This window comes from Zalophus californianus, chromosome 13, assembly GCF_009762305.2.
Source record: "Zalophus californianus isolate mZalCal1 chromosome 13, mZalCal1.pri.v2, whole genome shotgun sequence".
Taxonomy (NCBI): Eukaryota; Metazoa; Chordata; class Mammalia; order Carnivora; family Otariidae; genus Zalophus; species Zalophus californianus.
Genome location: NC_045607.1, coordinates 46,428,501 through 46,441,681, shown reverse-complemented (window position 1 = coordinate 46,441,681; position 13,181 = coordinate 46,428,501). Strand labels below are relative to the sequence as shown.

Genomic DNA, 13,181 nt, shown 5'->3' with positions numbered 1-13,181 from the left:
TACAGATCACAGGCCCCAAGTGACCCACATGTCTTTTTTAAATAAAGTTTTATTGGAACACAGCCATACTCATTCTTTTACAATTGTCTCTGGCTGCTTTCATGCTATGATGACTAACTTGAGTACTTAGGCCTGCAAAGCCTAAAATATTTACTATCTGGTCTTGGGCAGAAGTTTGCCAGCCCCTGATTTAGTGTATCTTATATGCCAGGCAATCTGCTCAGCACTGTTACATACTTTTCACCTCATTAAATTTCCCAGCCGTGTTGTGAAATAATAAATAATGCCACTATCCAGATGTGGACTCTCAGACCCAGAAAGGTAACTTGTCCCAGGTTTTATGGCTCATGAGCGGCAGAGCACACATTTGAATTCTGATTTGTCAGACTCTGACACCTATGCTTTTTTTTACTTCTAACAGTCAGAGAAACTTGACAAGAAATGGAAGATGCTAAACGGGAGGGCCCTTTTTGTGATTTGCATATCATCACATATGGGCAAGTGGGACTAAAGCTAAAGTAAGCTGAAGAGCTGGCTTTATATCCTATAATAAAAATAGTTAATAGCATTACTATAACAAGTGTTTTATATGTTAACCCCTATATTGATTAAGAATTATGTGCACGTGGGGTGTGTGATACATATGTTGTGTGTGTGTGTGTGTGTGTGTATATATGTATCACACAAATATATAGGCATATATATGTAAAAGATATACGTGTGTGCATATATATAATTTGATTTTAATTTTCATATTCTATGAGGATGTCATTTTAGGTACAGAAAGAAATGCTGAGTAGGTTTATATTACAACATGGTAACTAGTAAATCAAGTGTTCAACTTGGTTTTCCTAACTCACTAGTGCTCTGTGTATACCTGCTTTCCATTCTTTCTCAACTCTCTCCTAGGTTTTCATAACCTCAAACACCATCACAGAGCATGAGGAAGGAGAATGTCTTACAGGTCCTCTCTGGTCACACAACGTACCAAAGGCCCACTTGTCAACAGCACTTCTGGGCTTCCTTGGCAATCTTCCAGTCCTCATTCCCAGCCCTTTCAAGATGTGATGCGGTTTTTTTCCCTCTCTCTCTTTTTAAGTGCTTTAAGCTTTGAGCCATCATCATTTAATTTTAGATTATCTTCTGATTTCCTCCGTGGGCCGAGAATGAGAGTAGTCTGGGGAAAAATGGTAGTGACAATAAATGAGAAGGGAAGCATTTGTGAAAATCTTTTTCTTCTTTTCAAGAAGAGCTGTAATAGTGTTTTGTATCAACATGACTCCTGCCTTCAGCTGTAACAAAGTTAGAGAAAACGTTGGTGCTATAAATTGAGAGTTCAGGAGGTAACTCTATTGACCCAGTCTTTTCAATGGGATTGGTATTATAGGTTTCCCGCATAGAAACCAGTGCAGCAATATTTCTAAAGTAATTTCGTCTTTGCCAGTAGCCCTTTCCTCCCTCCTTATGCCTCTTCTCTTTCCCAAGGTGTTCCTAAGTTCTTCGATCTCCTGGTGTCTTCTGTTCATGCTCTCCTTCCAAACCTCCACAACTTCCTGTGGTGCCCAAGATCAAATCGCTCAGGGGGCAGAGGTAGGGACATAACTTACCATTTGCCAAATTGGGTTTTCTTATAACTGGTTCAAAAGAGCTTTCTCATAATAGACACACCAATAAATGTTATACAGACACAGGGAATGTCAAATCTACAGGACAACGAAGAGTCTGATGAAATAGAAGATGCCATGTCTGTAGACCGTTTTCTTAAGAGTTTTGTTCATGGGAAGATAAAGGGATGCAGGTCACAGTTACCCTCATGGGTGCTCCCAGTAGGTTGTTATTTTTAGAGATGTTCCAAAGATAAGAAAGAACAGAGAGAAAGTATGTAAAACCTGAATGCAAATGTGACATCTATAGCCAGCCAGAAAACTCGGGGTGCTTTGGGATTGTGCAGTCATTTCTCCAATAACAGACACCACACTACATTCTATCCCAAAGGGAGCACGATGGGGACTGACAGCCGAGGGGAAACCAAGGAGTCGAAAAATCACAGCAAAGGAGAAGCGAACCACTAAGTGGGACAACAATCCCCCAGGGGCTAGGAAGCTGGCCACCAGTGCAACTACATCTTCACCAAAAGTTTTTAATTGAGTCAACTGAGAATTTTCTTTTTTCCTTGTGGGGATACATCCTTGATTTTCTAATAGCAGTTAACAAGAACAATTGGGTTCATTTTAGAACCAACAGCTGGAACACACCAGTTCCGTAAAGTGAGAGCTAACTGTCCTTCCAATTTAAGTCATCATGTAGAAGCTTCCACAACGGATAGGATTATGCCTATCCTGAATCAGCTCACTCTCTTCCAGCATGCCCATTTCCATAAATGCCATCTTCCCTGTCATGCAAACCTTAACTTTGCTCCCCCTTTGTCCTTCATTTCCCAAAATCCAGTCCATCGGTGGGTGCTGGCCTTACTGACAGCATCGGTAGCTGATCAGGGTTACCTAGAGAAGCAGCAGGTGTCAAAGATGATTCCGACGTCATCAGTTGGAATCACCACCATTTCTCTGCTCCCTGCCTGAAACCCCCGTGAAAGAGGTAGGGAAAAAAGATTAAATGAGTACACCATGCTCCTCTTCACTGCAGGTACCCGCCTTAGGTTGTTGGGTCTGATCTGGACAAAGGGAAAGAAATGAGATTGCCATGGGCTGGGCTTTGTCCTGACTAAAAAGGCCTAAAAAGCAATGGAATCCTCTTAAAATGTTAATAGAGGACAAGAATGGAGTAAATTGGCAGAGCGTGTTTAATACGGTGACTGAAAAACAAGAAGGCCTTCCCAGCCTTGTACTCCACTGAATTCAGACTTATAAACAGATTACACTGTTTTTGTAACTTAATTTACATAGCCAAGACCCAGGCCGAGGCTAGTGAAGAAAACATATTTTTTGGAATAACAGAGGTCCAGCTTCAAATCTCTGTCACTTAATACCTGGGTGAAATGGATTACTGCACATCTCTCGAGTATGTTTTTGCATCCAGCAAATGACTACAGCATCCACCTTCTGCACAGTCATCCCATGTGGCTGACTCGGGATAACGCACAGCCAGTGACTAGCACAATACTGGACACAATAAGCCCTCAACAAATCATTCTATTGTTATCACATTTGATTACCTGTAATGTCTGTTTCTTTCATTTCCATCAATTCAAATGCTATGGCTCCTCTTCAGGTTCCACCTCTTTATGAATCCATCCCTAACTATATTTGAGAGTTTCGTTCAAGTATTTGAAAGTGACTGTCAGGAGGAAAAAAAAAAAAAAGTGGACATTCTGGATAGCTCTCACAGGGCAATTTTACACAGAAATAAAAAGAAACAGATTTTAAGTTCAGTATCTGAAATAGGTTTCCAACAATTTAAGCTAATTGGTAACAGATTAGACACCATGAATTCAATGTCCACAAATAGGGACACTGCTGAATGCTGCCACGTAACAGCATATATAAACTTTGGTAGCTGATCGATGGATGGAGGTTTAAACCCCAAGTCCACCGCTTCCTGGCAGCGAGAACCATGGCCAAGTTGTGTAACGTCTCTGAGTCTGTTCCTTCAGTGTGAAAACGGGTCTTAATAAAACCTATGGTGTCGGGGTTGTTCTGAAGATTAAGTGTTCTAAGAATCTCCACCACCAAAACAAAACACTGTCGTGGCCTCCCTGGGGGCCAAGGTGACAAAGACAAGGACTGAGAGCTGTTGGACTCATACAGTCTTAGGAAGGTGGGGAGGCATCACGGTGCCTACCAGGACCACAGAAGATGGTAAGACAATGGCCAAAGCCCAGACCAGAAAACGTTATTTTTGACACAACCTCTTAAAGACAAAAATCTCTTCTTACACATGCGAAGATTTCATGATATCCTCGAATAGTAGCCCCCACTACAACAGTATCCCACATCCGATGGCTGGAGAACAGGGGCGCTTTTCAGAAAGAAGGAGACGACATTATGTAAATGGGAATTTGCTTCCTTTCCAGATGTTCTAGATGTTATGAAAAGTTCCAGGAAGATTCGGGTACTGTGTACCAGTTATTTGGAATAACAGTGCTCTCTGCAACTTCTCTTATCAATATGTCAAAGTGATAACCAATTTTACCAAAACCCTACATATTTTTTCCACCTTTACTGAGATATAATTGACACCCAGCATTGTGTAAGTTTGAGGTGTATGATGTGTTGATTTGATACGCTTCTATACTGCAAAATAATTACCACCATAGTGCTCGCTAACACCTCCATCATGTCACCTAATTATCATTTCTTTTTTGCGGTGAGAACATTTAAGATCTACTATTTTAGTAATTTTCAAGTAAATAATAGAGTATTATTACCTATAATCACTATGCTGTACATTAGATCCCAGAACTTATTCATCTTATGACTGGAAGTTTGTACTTTTTGACCAACATCTCCCCTTTTCCCCCACCCCAGCCCCTGGTAACTACTATTCTAGTGTCCATTTCTATGAGTTCAGCTTTTCTTAGGTTCCACATGTAAGTGATATCACACAGTATTTGTCTTTACCTCTCTGATTTATTTCACTTAGCATAATGTCTTCAGGGTCTCACACGTTCTTACAAATGGCAGAATGTACTTCTTTCTCATGGCTAAATAATATTCCATATATTGGGCTGTTTCCCTATTTTGGCTCCATGAATAAAGCTGCAGTGAACTTGGGGTGCAGGTATCTCTTCTAAATTCTGTTTTCATTTCTGTTGGATGTATACCCAGAGGTGGAATTCCCGGGTCATGTGGTATGTCTATTTTTAATTTCTTGAGAAATGTCTCTACTGTTTTCCACAGTGGCCGCACCAATTTACATCCCCGCCAACAGTGCACAATGCCTTGTTTTTCTCCACATTTCCCCCCAGTATTTGTTATCTCTTCTCTAATTGATCACAGATAACAGCCATTTTAACAGGTATGAAGGGATTGATTCCTTGTTGGTTATGGTCTATGGTATTTTGCAAAAGCAGCCCAGCAGGTTAAGCCAGTCCTCCTGGGACTCCTCAGTAAGATGATTTACATTTCTGCTGTGAACTCCTATGATGGTGTGACAGTCCTCAGCGTAAGGGAGTCCCTTACCTTGGTAGTGGCCTGGTCACTAATGGAAAAACCAAGCTAAATTTTTCTTTCTGTAGTTGTGCTTTTATGAATTATTTAACTGGGCTTTGCCCCTCCCTTTATTTAATTGCACTCACAGAGAAGTACGGACTGTTGGCATTAAGAACCCTCTAGAAGACAAAGCAGTTGATTATTCTCATCATCAAAGTAGGCTCTCATATTGGTGCGGTAAAAAGCACTGCACAGAAATAGCTTGTTGGCAGAATTACACTCTCAAGGGCGAGTATCTTCAAGCCATCCTTGACTCTCTGGAGCAGAAAGGCAACCGCATACAATGTTGAGGAGTGGGGAAAATGTCGAACTGAAGGCAGAAGGAGCTCATGTGAAATTGTGAGTGGCCTTCCATGATGCCCGTCAAAGGGAAGATTCACAACGATTCGCTTTCCTTTCCAGTGACGGTGGGACTACCCCCACGTAAGCCCTGTCCTCCTCCTGCTTATGAACTGACGGTTTGAATGAACACTGCCTTTCTACCTACTTGCCTTTGCACGTAGGGTTCCTCTGTCAGGAAGGCCTCCTCCGCACCTTGTTCTTCTGGGGAATTCCTCCGGGGCCTTCCATACCTAAACAATAATGCTAGCAAGCACTTATGTAGTGCCTACTGTGTACCTGGTAGTGTAGAGGGTTGAGGGTGGGGTAGTGGGAGGAGCTGCTTCAGATGCAAGCAGTAAGGAGTTGCACTGTCGATAGAGATTTTAAAAACAATAATAAAGCCAAAAAATGAGTCTGCTTTCTCTGACTACCATATGTTGGCAATTCTAAACAATGTCAGTAACAAAACACTCCTTATCTGCTGGGGAAGACTTTTCCCGCTGAGTTCCCCTTCCTCCTTAGCGCATGCTGTGTCCAGCACCTTCCTAAGCATTTATATATATTAACTTAGTATAACTGAACCCCATTTGACAGCAGAGAGAACTGAAGCACAGAGAGATTGTGTGACTAACCTCAAGGCATCTAGCTTGGTCATACTGCCTAGCACATAAGTGACGTGCTCAAGGTTTCAATCCAGACAGTATTACACCAGTTCACCCACCTTACCACCAAACATACGCCTCTCGAAATATCTAGTACGCATATAAATACACCTCTAGGATGGCACCCCGGATCCACCTAGGATCTCACAGCTCCCTACATGTGTTTCTCAGTGTCTGTTTATATTTTGTATTACAGCACTCCCTGGGCTGCAGCGCAGCAGCCCCCAGACCCCTGAGCCTAGTACAATGGCCAGCTCATAATAGATGCCACATGAATGAATGGATGAAAGCGCCTTTGGTACCAGAGCTAGAAGGATTTATGGATATTACATGTATATTATGACAAACTGGTGGAAAGCTCTGGATTTTGATTTGGAATTCAAGAACAGCCTTCAGTTCCAACTCTGTTACTAATTATCTCTGAGAGCTAGAATCAGGCATTTAATAGATCTAGATAATTGTTTCCTAGTCTGTAAAATAAAGGATGGAATATCATACCAGTGATATTCAATAGATGTTCAATTTGCTTTCTTCAAACTAAATGCAAATGGGTTTCTTTTTTCTTTCCCATTGCTAACAAGCATTTTTGTAGAAAAAAACTTTTTAAGTATAATATACTATAGAAAGCACACAAATTAGAAGTATACAGCTTAATAAATTAGCACAAGGGAAACCACCTAGATCAAGAAACAGAACATTACCAGCCCCCTGGTATTCTCTCGTATAAGTCAAACGTGAAGCTCCCCTGACTTCTAACATTACAGATCAACTTTCTAATACGTGAAAAAAAGTTTGTATAAATTCTTTTGTGTAAGTCTCCTTTCCCTCAACATTCTGTTCGTGAGTTTCATCCACGCTGTTGTGTGTAACTACAGTGTATTCATTTTCCTTGCCATACAGTATTCCACTGTGTAAACACTGTGTACAATCTACTTAACCATTCTACTCATGAATATTTTGGATAAATACAAAGAAAGCTATACCTAGCAAATCATAATAAAACTGCTGAGAAGATCAAAGATATCTATTGAAAATTATCCATTTAGGGCGCCTGGGTGGCTCAGTCAGTTAAGCATCTGCCTTGGGCTCGGGTCATGATCCCAGGGTCCTGGGATGGAGTCCTCTATCGGGCTCCGTGCTCGGCGGGGAGCCTGCTTCTCCCCCTGTCTCTCTCTCTCTCACTCTGTCTTTCATGAATGAGTAAACAAAATCTTTAAAAGAAAACAAAAAATACTGGGCGCCTGGGTGGCTCAGTCGTTAGGCGTCTGCCTTCGGCTCAGGTCATGATCCCAGGGTCCTGGGATCGAGCCCCACATCGGGCTCCCTGCTCCGCGGGAAGCCTGCTTCTCCCTCTCCCACTCCCCCTGCTTGTGTTCCTGCTCTCACTGTGTCTCTCTGTCAGATAAATAAATAAAATCTTTATTAAAAAAAAAAAAGAAAAGAAAAAATATCCGTTTATTTATTTTTCCAAGGAATGCTTATTTTCTTCCCCCTTTCTGGGAACTATTTCTTTTTCCTGACTCTAGCTTATTAACACCCAGATACAATTTCTGAGGAATGTTGAAGGTGGCAAGTTTTATCAGAGTCTGGAACAGTGCTTTATGAATGGCACAGTGCTCTGGACGCCTGCTCAGCATGTTCTTCAGTGTGGTCCTTTCCTCCACTCCAAAAACTCCTCTCCCTTGACTCTCTGTATCCCTGGAGACTTGGTCCCAGAGAATTGCTAGTGAGAGATATAAACCTGTATTCTCACTTCAAGTACATGTGCCTGGCACATAGAAGGAACTCAACAAATAATTATTTTGTGATTGCTACTCAAATTCAGCACTCACCACTTAGCTCCAAGTTCTTTCCTCATTTTTGGGTGATAACATGTCTACCAATAGCTACTTCAAAATCTCTTAATTCTTCTGAGATCTGCATTCTTACTTGATAAATGAGTCCCCATTCTATTTTTAATGAGCAGCTCCAAAGATTCCCTTCTTTATCCTAACACCTTCATTTATTTTTTTAAGGATTCATTTATTTTAGCGGGGGAAGGGCAGAAAGAGAGAATCCCAAGCAGGCTCCCCGCTGAGCGCGGAGCCCAATGCAGGGCTCGATCCCACGACCCTGAGATCATGACCTGAGCCGAAATCAAGAGTCAGACACTTAACCTACTGAGACACCCAGGTGCCCCTCTAACACTGTCATTTAAAAAAAATTTACTTCAATCTTCATTTTTACTAACCCTCTTGTCCTTTCCAGCTCAAAGGAATCTGTGTCCTCCTTTTTTCTCTAAAGCTAGATCCCATCTGAGAGATACGGTTGTTATATTTATTTCCTCTCTCTGGCATCTTCAAACTTCCCCTCCCTATAGACTTCAACCCAACCTGTGTGTTTCTCCTTTACCTTGAAAGAAAATCTCAGTATGATCTTGGTGTTGGCTCTAGCTACCACCTTATTACTCCTCCTTTACCGACATATTTCTTTTTTTTTTTTTTTTAAGATTTTATTTATTTATTTGACAGAGAGAGACACAGCGAGAGAGGGAACACAAGCAGGGGGAGTGGGAGAGGGAGAAGCAGGCTTCCCGTGGAGCAGGGAGCCCGATGCGGGACTCGATCCCAGGACCCTGGGACCATGACCTGAGCCAAAAGAAGCTCCAGGATATACCGAACACCTGTCTTGAAACCTTGAAATGGCCTCTACGCACTTCCAAGGTAAGTCATTCTACCTTCTTGCTTGACCTCTGCTTCCACCCCTGGCTTTTCTTCTTCCTCCTGTCCCCCAACCCTGAATTCTGAGCATTTCTGAAAATTCATTCTGGGTACTGAGTTCTTTCTTCTGCTACAAATGTTCTGTCTGCCTCTTGGATAATATCCATGCAAATGATACCCCAACCTCTACCTTCCACCTTGTTCTCTCGCTCCAGTCCCTGCGGTGCTGTCTTTGATTCCTGCTGAATGCTCCTCCTTGGCTGTTCCATTTTCTTCCCGCAAACGAACCCTTGCCAAACTGAGCTCCTCCTTTTCCTTCCACCCACCCTGGGCTCAGCATGCTAAGTCCCTCACCTTCATCAATAACACCATTTCCCCACTTAGGCAGGCTTGAAAACTCCATCATCACCAACATTCCTATCTTTCATTACACATAGTAATCAGTCACTATGACTCAGGGAGATTGTTCTCTGAAAAGACTCGAGCAGCCATGCCTTTTTCTTTTTTCTATTTCCACACTCATCCATGATTTATATTAGCTGATGCCATTACAAAGCTCAAGGAAAACGTGGCATCTTCCTTTTCTCGTGTTTTCCCTTCTTGATGGGCCTATAAATTTTTCTCTCTCTGAAAGGTATTTTTAGCTCTAAGCTATTTTCAGAACCAATATTACTGATCAACATGAATTCTAGGAATGAGCAAGTCTTCCACGGCTAACTCTCCCAGATCTGCTCATGTCTCTCAGGCTCTTAATAAACCTCACTTAAGAGATTCTCCCAAAGGCGGAGAATATTCTAAAATCAAAGTTTTACAAAGTCATTAGAAAATACCTTCAACCACGTGACAACAGCCACCACCATTCTCACCTAGAAAAGCAGAGATGTTCCCACACAGTCTTATCCTGGTAGTCAGAAAAGCAGACTCCTTATTTCTCTATAACGGAAGAAGTGCAGAAACTGTGTCTGCCACTCTGTAAATGGTGCCTCATCTAGCTCCAAACACACACATTTCTTATGGTTCTGGAGACTGGTGAGGTCCTCTCGCATGCACTACCTTCTTGCAGGGTCGTCGCGTGGCAGACAGGCAGCTCTGGTGTCCTCCCCCTTTTAAGGGTACAATTTGATTGTGAGGGCTCTACACTCATGGCCTCATCTACACTTGATTCCCTCCCCAAAGCCCCACCTCCAAGTACCATCACATGGGGATTAGGGCTTCAGCATACGGATTTTGGGGAGACACAATCACTTAGACCACAGCAAGGATGCCCAAACCCAACTCCTTATCTCCTCAGCTCTCTCCCACCCTGTTTGCACGTCCAAGTCGGCCTCCTCCTGCGTCTCTGATTTCCTCTACTTCAGGGAACAGTGTGACCACCCACCAGGGCCCAAGCCACACACCCACAAGTCCATGTACATGTCACCCTCTTGCCTGAGCTCAGCCACCACTAGGGCCTTGAAACCATAAATCTGTCATTTGCATCCACTGCTCTCCAACATGCTGCTACCACCCCACATCAGTTGGCAGTAGCCTCCTTCCACATCCCTCTGTGTCCATGCTTGCTCCAGGCTCATCGTGCTCCACAAAACCTCCAGAGGAACCTTCCGAACTGGCAAAAACCATTCATGACACTTCCCCAATAAAATCTACCCTGCTTTCACGCCATTTCTTTCTCTACTGCAATTCCTTCCATGCCCAAGTCCAAGTTCATGTTCTCGCCGCACAGAATCACTGCAGGTCACCAAATGTCCCACATCTCCTCCTACCTCTGTGGGTTAGGCTCATGCTTTTTCCTCTGTTTGAAATTCACCCATCAGTTTGTCAATCAAGAAATCTCCAACTGACCCTAAAAAACCCAGTTCAAATGCTGCTGCCTTTCAGGCACCTTCCCTGACCTCTGCAGGCCAATCTAGACATTCTATCTTCCACACTTTTATAGCATCACACACAGCTCCATAAATCAGTGTTCTCACCATTGCATAATGGTTTGGTTGCAGGAATATCCTCTAGCACCTAGACTGGACAGTGTACATCATGATAATAATAATGATAATATAATAATGATAACGTTATTATAATATATATTATGTTATATATATATATACTATATTAACATTGTATGTATTATGTTGATAATATATCATTAAAGTTTTTTCTCTTGTTTCTAAAAACTATTATTAATGTTAAATCTTTGATAGAATTCAGGTCCTTTTGCTAAGCCATTTATTAGTATGAACCATGTAAAGTTGCTATTTTGTCGGTCCAAATGGTCATATATTAATGATTTCATGTAGCTCGACCTAAAACATTCACCTTTCTCATTTCATCTTCACAACACCCCTAAGAGGTAGATATGTTATATGTTTATTATCCTCATTGTATGGGTAAGAAAACTGAGGCTCAGAGGTTTTAAGTAACTTTGCCCAAAGTCATAGGAACAAGAAAGTGAAGGAGCCAAGACTCTAATCCAGAACTGCCTGACTCTCAGTGCTCTTGCCCACGACGATATCCTGACTCCCAAAACTGTTTAATTGTGTAATCAATTGATGAAGTAGTGACATGGGGGCCCCGGAGATATGACGATGGTTGGCTACATAAAGATGTCTGTGTTCAGCAAATCCAGAGTGGACAAATTCTGATGTTCCTGTGGCAGTTGAAAGAGGTTTCTCTGCAGGAAGCCAAGGATGGTAAATACTGAAATGAGTTAATAAGGAAGGTTATAGAATCTCCTTCAAGAAAAGGATTTCTTCCCCCAATGGAGGATAGGTTCTCACCTGTCTGAGATGGTTTCAATATAATCCTTTGTGAAGGTCAATAAATTGGGCACACAAAGTCCTTTTCAGGCTCCTTATGACACTCAGACACACCGGCTTAATGTGGCTCATCACGTGGCCTGAGAAAGGGAGGGTGCTGATCCCGCAGTCTCTCTGTCTTTAACTCCCTCAGCCCTCTGACTTGGCCTTCTTTGGGACATATGTAGTGACTTTTTGTGTGTCATTCTGCTTCCTTCAAGAGAAAAATGCGTCAAAAGCATGAAATGTGAGTGGCTTATTTTGGTATCTTCAAACATTTAAGATTTTTTATTAAATGGAACTTCTTTCCTCTTCTGAAAGGATCCTGTAGTATCAACTGAAGAGAAATCCCTGAGTTTTGTCTAAAATCTATGAAAACTCAGCAACTCAAACCATGAGAACAAAGTTTTCTTAAGCATGCTTTTGGCCCAATTATTATCAGATATAACATAATTGTTTCTCTTTCCATCTGCATCATTTTAAAATATGGTCATTCGGATGTTAATTCTCTCCAGGTAAAAAGTCTGGAAGATGAGCCAGCATTTCAGTCAATAAGAAAGAGATCTAACTAGATCACAAATAGAAAATAACACAACCATACATCTAAGCAAGTGTTCAGCAATTCTTAGTTAGAGTCACTACCACCTCAAAATAATGCTAATGGAAAAGTATTTTTCCATAATTGTCACTCCATGGAAGCATGACTTTCCACAATGATAATGAATAAGTGCAATAAAACATTGCTCTAGACCCCTATTCTCAATAAAAATAACAACAACTACTTGCACAGAACCTTAAAGTAAAAAAATCTACCAAATGATCTAGCTCATTTGATCCATATAACAATCCTTACCATTTATGTCACCACTTTAGAAGATATTTACAGGAAACTTGGATCAGAGAGATGAAGCAAATTGCTGTGAGTCACAAAGCCAGAAATAGCAGAGTCTAGACTAGAACCCAGGCGTTTTCCTGATTCCAAATCTCATGATCTCTCTACTGCATCTTTCTGTCCACATGGCCAATCTTTAAAAAAAAAAAAAAAAAAATAGCAGGTCTAACTCAGCAGTATAGAAAATCAAGAGCCAAAGAAAAAATGGCCAATTTGTGAAAAAAGGCGCATTTTTCTTAATTTCGGTAATTAAGCTTGAACATTAATTCCTCACACTTGTAAAAAATATCAATACTAACATTTATTGAGCATTGACATCTTGCTACTGTACTAAGTGCTTTATGTGGATTATCTCATCTCATCCTTATAAGGAGTCTAGAAGATTGGCCCTCTTCTGATTTTACTAATGTAGAAACTACAGTTTAAGCTATAAAACCTTAGCTTTCCCAAGGTCACATGGTTGGGAAAGTTAAGTGGCAGAGCTATGGTCAGAACCCATATCAGCTGAACCCAGAACCTAGGCTCTTAACCACCATGCTAACCTGCTATGCTAATGGTTCTCAAAGCTTGGTCCCAGACAGGCAGCACGGGCACCCCTGGGAACTTGTTAGAAAAACAAATTCTCTGGCCATCCTAGACCTACTCTGGGA

General features: G+C 41.7%; 1 long non-coding RNA gene across 2 annotated transcripts; it reads right to left on the bottom strand.

Annotated features, from left to right (window-relative positions):
• Window positions 1–711: 711 nt before the first annotated feature.
• LOC113935076 lies at window positions 712–11,839 on the bottom strand. Of its 2 annotated transcripts, none has more exons than XR_003523894.1 (3): window positions 11,622–11,839; window positions 3,173–3,294; window positions 712–1,177 (listed from the first exon to the last, which is right to left on the bottom strand). It is a non-coding gene; the product is annotated as an uncharacterized LOC113935076 (long non-coding RNA). The 2 variants fall into 2 exon arrangements; XR_003523893.2 differs by lacking the exon at window positions 712–1,177 and adding an exon at window positions 2,221–2,575.
• Between the last annotated feature and the right edge of the window lie 1,342 nt (window positions 11,840–13,181).